Source organism: Chrysochloris asiatica, unplaced genomic scaffold (assembly GCF_000296735.1).
Source record: "Chrysochloris asiatica unplaced genomic scaffold, ChrAsi1.0 scaffold00607, whole genome shotgun sequence".
In the NCBI taxonomy this organism is placed as follows: Eukaryota; Metazoa; Chordata; class Mammalia; order Afrosoricida; family Chrysochloridae; genus Chrysochloris; species Chrysochloris asiatica.
The window spans coordinates 238,992-246,062 of NW_006409125.1; the positions used below are offsets into that span (position 1 = coordinate 238,992).

Here is a 7,071-nt window from a genome sequence, read left to right on the forward strand (position 1 = left end):
TGCTGGCTGCTCCTCCTGATTCCACAAACCGTCACCCAGTCCTGGCCCTCTAGCTTCTGCTTCCCAGCCTGCTGACTCGCTCGTAGGACAGCATTAGTGGGTCACTACGCCTGGCCAGCAGTGGATCAGAAGGCTAGGGACCTTTGGAAGCGTTCCTGCATGGCCTGCCATGGGGGCCAGAAGGAATGATCTCTTAAGCTCTGGAACATTCTCAAACACTGCCTCCAATACAGTAGCTGAAAGGGACTCTCTGCCCCGGGGGATTCGGCAAGCATCTCCTCTTACCCTGCAGAAAGGTCAGAACAACACAGTCCTGCCTGCTCCCCGGCCTGCCCACACCGCCCAATGTGGTTGCAGGGGAGTTTTTGGTCTCAACGTGTGGCCTGTGCCCATGGATTCCAGGGCATGGGCGCAGCAGTCCTGGGGAGAAGGAACCTCCTCAGAGCACGACACAACCTGCAGGAGAACCAAGGGCTTGTAGGGGATTCTGGTGGGCACTCTGTGTATGGGAGTGGCTCCAAGATCCTCCCTCATTGATAGGGGCGGCCCCTGAGAGTATTTACTCCTTTCCTATGTTAGTGTATTCTCTTTCACACACACACACACACACACACACACACACACACACACACACACAGAGCTCTGTAGTTCTTTCCTTGTTTCCCTTTGTCTCTGGGAGTCTCTATTAGAAGATGGGCGGTGTCCCCACAACCTGCTTCAGAGCCATCCGCACTAGTCCCAGTCTCTGAGAGCAGTTCCAATTCCTACCCCTACGCAGAGCCAAAGAGGCAATATTAGAGATTGCCTCACGAAGCTTTACACATGTGCAGAATATTGGCTCCTGAACTGACCAATAGCAAGCCTAGAAGGCTACACTCTGTCCTGGTCTAGTCAAAACTGATTTTGTCGACCTCCAGGCTTTACGCATGCGTTATAGTTGCCAGGCAAACGGGTCAGGCTTCTTACGCAGGCTTGCGCAACTGGAACTATTAACCCAACCTCCCATCCTCACCTTTGAGGCAATGGCAGCTAATTAGTGTACGTGCTACAGAGTCCTGCACCAGGCGAGGTTTGGTCAAATCACTGGTTGAAGTTCGGAAAGCAGCAGCACCTCAGAACTAAGAGGAAATGGCGGGAAGGCCGGGGCCTTCGAATGCGGAACCTGCAGGAGCCATGGAGCAGTCCGAAAAGGGCGGAGGTAGTGGTGGGAGGGCGAAGGGGGTCGTCTCCTCTGGAGCTGTGCTAGAGAAGGCTTGAGGTGCGCCTGAGAGGTCCCCCCAGCCCCGTAGGGTGCGTGGAGCCAGGGGCGGGCGGTGTTTTCTTGGGGATGGAAGTGACTGAAAACGACTCTTTATTATAAAACCTTGGATTCTTCTGCAGAGAGGAAGATACCCAACACCTTGTTGTTGTTGTTGGTAGGTGCCATCGAGTTGGCACCGACCTATAGAGACCTTATGCATAGCAGAACGAAACACTGCCTGATCCTGGGCCAACCTCACTACCGTTGCCGCACTTGAGTCCATCGATGCTGCCACTTGGCCAATCCATCTCGTTGGGGGTCTTCCTCTTTTTCTCTGACCCTCCACCTTACCAAACATGGTACCCTTCTCCAGTGATTGGTCCCTCTTGACAATATGTCCGAGGTCTGAGAGACGAAGTTTGGCCATCTTGGTCTCTCTCCAAGAAGCACTCTGGCTGTTCTTCTTCTGACACAGATCTATTGGTTCTATGGGCAGCCCATGACACTTTGAATATTCTCCTCCAACACCATAACTCAAAAGCATCAATTCTTCTATGGTCTTCCTTACTCACTGTCCAGCTTTTGCATGCATATGAGGTTGTTGTAAATACCATGGCTTGGGTCAGGCGCACCTTAGTCCTCAAGCTGACATCTTTGTTCTTCAACACTTAAAAAAGGTCTTGTGCAGCAGATTTGCCTAAGCAATACGTCTGATTTCTTGACTGCTGCTTCTGTGAGTGTTGATAGTTGACCTACATTGGATTAATTTTATTCACACAATGTTTCTTCCATCGAGTTTTTGATGAGGTGTTTCAGGTGGGGCTCATAAGAATTTCCAAACAAACAAAAGGGCCATTTCCCCTGAAGTACACACTCCAGGGAATCCATAGCTGAAGTTCCCTCATCCTACAGCCAGTACACACCCCTTCTTCCTTGTGGTCTCAGAGCCATCCCGGAACCTAGCATCGCTCTCCTGCCGCCAAGGAGAGGGGGGCTCGCAACTCCATCACATTATACTGGAATTCAGGAATCGAAGCCAACAAGACAGAGAGTGTAAACATTTCTAAAACTGTGTGTATGAACTGTAACCATAAAAATGTTCTCATTGGTGCACATGTTGGTTGCCTCAGACCCACCTGTACCAACCAAACTGTTGAGCAGCGACACAAGTTTACACAGGCAAATCACTTACAGCAGGACTTGACACACTAAGGACAAAAAGAAAAATGAATTGAAGTGCCTACTGTAATCTCCAAAACATTGAATGATGCAGGAGGGAACCATTGAAAGAAGATAGAAGGAATAATCAGAGTCGCTGTACCAAAAAGAACTGGTCAGTGTTCAATCTTTTCAAGAGATAAATCTGATTATCAAGAACTGATGGTATTGAAGGCAGTCCAAGCTGCACTGAAGCATTGGCCAAAAATCAAGGCTTCAGGAATTGATGGAATACAAATGGAAATGTTTCAACAAACTGGAGACAGTCACTCATCTATACCAAGAGATTTAGTAGACAGCTAACTGGCCAACTGGTTGGAAGAGATCCATATTGATGCCCTTTCTAAAGAAAGGTGTTTCAAAGAATGAGGAAATTATTGAACAGTATCATTGATAGCATTTGTAGGTAAAATTTTGCTAAAGATATTTCAAAAAAATGGTTCCAGCAGCACATACACAGGGAGTTTCCAAAAATTCAAGTCAGATTTAGAAAAGGATGTGGAACAAAGGATATGATTACTGACATCAGGAGGTCTTGGCTAAAAGCAGAGAATACCAGAAAGATGTTTACTTGTGCCTTATTGACTATGCAAAGACATTTGGCTGTGTTGACCATAACAGACAATGGATAACATTGTGAAGAATGGGAATTCCAGAACAATTAATTTTGCTCATGACGATCATGTACACAATATTGAATATACCATATACTTCCAGAAGAACAGAGAAATCTGTGTTGGAAGAAATACAGCCATATGCCCCTAAGAAACAGGGATTGTGTGACTTCATCTCATATACTTTAGACAACAGGAAGGAATAGTTCCTGGAAAAGGACATCATGCTTGGTAAAGTATGGGGTTATCGACCAAAAGGAAGACCCCCAATGAAACGATTGACAGTGGCTGCAACAATGGGCACAATCATTACAATAAATGCGGATAGTATAAGACTAGGTAGTGTTTTGTTCTGTTGTGTGTCAGGTCGCTATGAAATGGAGCTGAGTTGACAGCACTTAACAACAGCTCTGGTAGCATAATGATTACGAATCAGGTTGCTAACCTCAAGGTCAGCTGTTCAAAACTACCAGCTGTCCCACAGGAGAAAGATGAAGCTTTCTGCTCCTGTAGAGATTTATAGCTTCAGAAACCCTATGCAGGGTCGCTATGAATCAGAACTGACTCATAAGCACACCAACACTACCACCAACAAACATGTTGCTAATTACATCTCCATATGTCATTTCACTACATACCCATATGTTCTTGGGTCCTTGTATTTCCTCAGAATTGACATTTAGACTTAGAGGCTTAAATAAAGATTTCTTTCTTTTTGTTTTTTTGACCAAGAATCCTTAGTGGGTGACACTGTGTTTTTATATATCTTTTATTATTTCCTTGGCAAATGTTGACATAACTTTGAACAGCATCAGTAATGAAGGTATGCCCTTCTGCCGTTGAGTTTTATTAAGGGTCATAACGGTGGTATCGTTTTACCCTTTGGAAAAAAGCTAGCTACTTCAGGACAAGGAATGGGGCAGCAGTCTGGTTGGAGACTTCCCTTAGCTCATCTCACCCCACACCTCAGTAATCTAACCCAGCCTTTCATACTTACTGATTCTGAGAGTTTGATTTTGTTTCCACAGGGCAAACCAAGTCCTCAAAGAAAATTTAACACTTGATGGAAATGATGAAAAAGCTTCAGAAAGGTCACAGTCTCCTCTGTGTCTGAGACTCTTCCTGGGGTTTGGGGTCAGGCAGGTGTAGGTACAGTTGTCAGCCCCACAATTCATAGCATGGGGAATGATCTCGTTCACTTGGATTTTAAATCTTTGAGCTAATAACATGGCCTCATGGTTTAAATTTATAAAGGAATAGAAGGCAAAAAAAATTTCCCCCAAACTTTATCCCAACCCCCTTGTCACACATTTGGCTTCTATTGAACTGAGAATTAAATTCAGCTGCTTTGTCATTTGCCCACCCCACCTCTGCCTGTTCTAGAGAGTCAGTCCTATTATGTCCAGTTCAGTTGTCTTTTTTTTTTTTTTTTGCCTCTGTAGCTGGAAGCCTGGAACCTCTGGTAGAAGTGCTGATTAACTGGATTGAGGAGTTTCAACAAGGCGAGCTCAAGGACCTCCACTGCAGCTGCCAGCCAATATCAGTCACATGGTTTGCAAGGCCCAGTGGGAAAGGAAGATCTGGGCCCCTTGTTAAAAGATTACTAAGAATTTCAAGACTGGCAGCAAAGCATTAAGCTATGTATGGGAACCTGTGATACTGTCCAGACACATGCTTGTTGTGATGCTCGCGCTGCTGGCAGCAAAGTTCAACAAAAAGGTCCTAGGTCCTGAAAGGGCCTCTGTTGTTCTGCAGTTTAGGCTCCTGTAGGTTTGCAAGGGAGAGCAAGACAGGCATCTTCACTCACATAGTGTCTGTCCTCCTATCTTTGGCCCAGCCAAAAAGAAAGCCAGTGAAGAGCTGGAAGAGAACCAGGCCCTCTGGGAGGCCCTGCAGATGGAACTAGACTCAGGTATGTGCTGGGGATACCCAGGGCTCCCTACAATACCTCCTGACCCCTGAACCCAATCTTCCAGACACTCAGAGTCCTCACCATACCCCATAAGACCCAATGGACTTCCATGCCCCCTTTGGCTCTAGCTTCGACAATCTCCTACTCTGCTGGTGAGGTTCTTCCTGAGATACCCTTCAAATAGCTCTTGCCTCCCTGTGTGTGGGGCACTCTTCCCCTAGAGACTGCAGACAGATTCCCACTGCCTTATGTGACCAACTCTAATATCACCTCTTAGAGACACCTTACCTAGTTGTCCCACCTGAAGACTGCACTGTGCTTCTATCTAGTCACATTCCCCCTCACTGTTGGCATTTCCTTTATAGCCCTATCCCACTATATGATGTCTTTATTTCTGCCTCCCCTAGTGAAAGCATGTGCTTTCTGCAGAATTTTCAAACCACCATTTGTAAATGTCAGGGTCCTTGGGTGCTTATGGAAAAGGTGGGCTTGCCTCAGGGTGTCCACATTATGGATTGTGGAAAAACCTATGTGTCTTTGGGCACACTCTGTCCCTGATGCCTGAATGTTTCACTGTTTTCCAGTGAATTGAGAGAAAGTATGCCTGGAGGAGACCTTAACCAAAAAGCAAGGTATTTCTAGTTGCTCATTCTCCATTGATGCCCCACAGAAGCCCACTCATGCCACAGCACAGAAACCTTATGAACCTGAAGTTGGGCTGCATCCCTCCTATGTCTTCACCAGACTTGTAGTAAACAATAACATCCAGGCCATTGCCCACAATACGTGACATGATCTGACTATGATCTTTCTTAAATTCAGTGCCTTTGATGACCTCTCATGGCCCCCATGGCTCTTCCCCTGCAGAGCCATTGAGGATCCTGAGGCTGCACTGTGATGAGAAAGACAGTGAGACACAGAGGTAAGAGGTAGTTCTGGTGCCTTGCCCTGTCTCCCCTTCCCAGCTCCCTGTCCCTGAATTCTGGGACAGTAGAGAATGCCATGGTGGCAAATCTCACATACACAGTCCTCACACTCTTCAGTAAATTGAAGACGCCAGACAGTAATCTTCCAACCTCAGACCATGGTGCTAAGTACAATTCTCTCACATACTAATATAATCATTCATTTGCTAGTTTGTTCACTAAATTCCTTCAGCTGGATTTTATTCTGTGCCTTTCATTCTTCTATTCAGCTGCCTATACACTCATCTGTCTCGTCATTTAGTCATCTAACCATGCTCCTGGCCATCCATCCATCCATCTACCCACTCATCATCCATCCAAACATCCATCTCTCTCCATTCACCCATTAACATTCCATTCATCCAACTAATTATCCATTCATATCTCTATCTCTGGAATGCTCATCTATCTCATTTTTAGGACCAGAGGCCTCAAAATTGGAACTGGCAAATTGGAGTTGGGAAAATCTGATGACAAGGTATGTATTTGTGCATATGGACTCAACCATGCCCTTGGTGATTTCCCTAATCTTCGTAATAAATTTCTAGGAGGCGGGTACTCATGTTACCCCCCCTCACCACCCCTACCACATTACAGGGAAAGAATGTGGGAGGGAACACAGTGGGACCCAGTAACAGTGAGTAGCATAGCCAGGGCTCAGAGCCAGGCCTGCAGCACCCATTTCACAAAACCACTAGATGCACAAGCTGGTGTCAGATGGGATAGGGGGGTGGTCTTCACAGAGCACTCAACAGCAGGAAGCAAAAGCATTTCATGTCACCTACCCATCCACCCACCCCAGCCCTGTCCTCCTGAGGTCTGCATTGTTCCTTCATAGGAAGCACACCATGTTGCAGAAGTGCAATGACCGAATTTCTGCCTTGAACTCCCAGGTGGAAGAAGACAAAAACTGTAGACAGAGGCAGCTGAGGTATCCCAGGGGCCAGGGTGGTGGTGTGTCAGGGCTGGAAAAGAGCAGTAAGATGAGCATTAGAGGATCCAGCCAGGAAGGTAGGAGTACGGGTAAAGACATCTGGTTCTGAGCAGGAAGACCCAGCCCAACCAGGCTGCGTATGTGGAGGGAAATCAGTATATGGCCTCTCATTCAGTTTTTTTTTTTTT

At 46.4% G+C, this 7,071-nt stretch overlaps 1 pseudogene; it reads left to right on the forward strand.

Annotated features, from left to right (window-relative positions):
* Positions 1–1,128: 1,128 nt before the first annotated feature.
* Positions 1,129–7,071, forward strand: part of LOC102842219 — a 17,104-nt pseudogene continuing 11,161 nt past the window's right edge.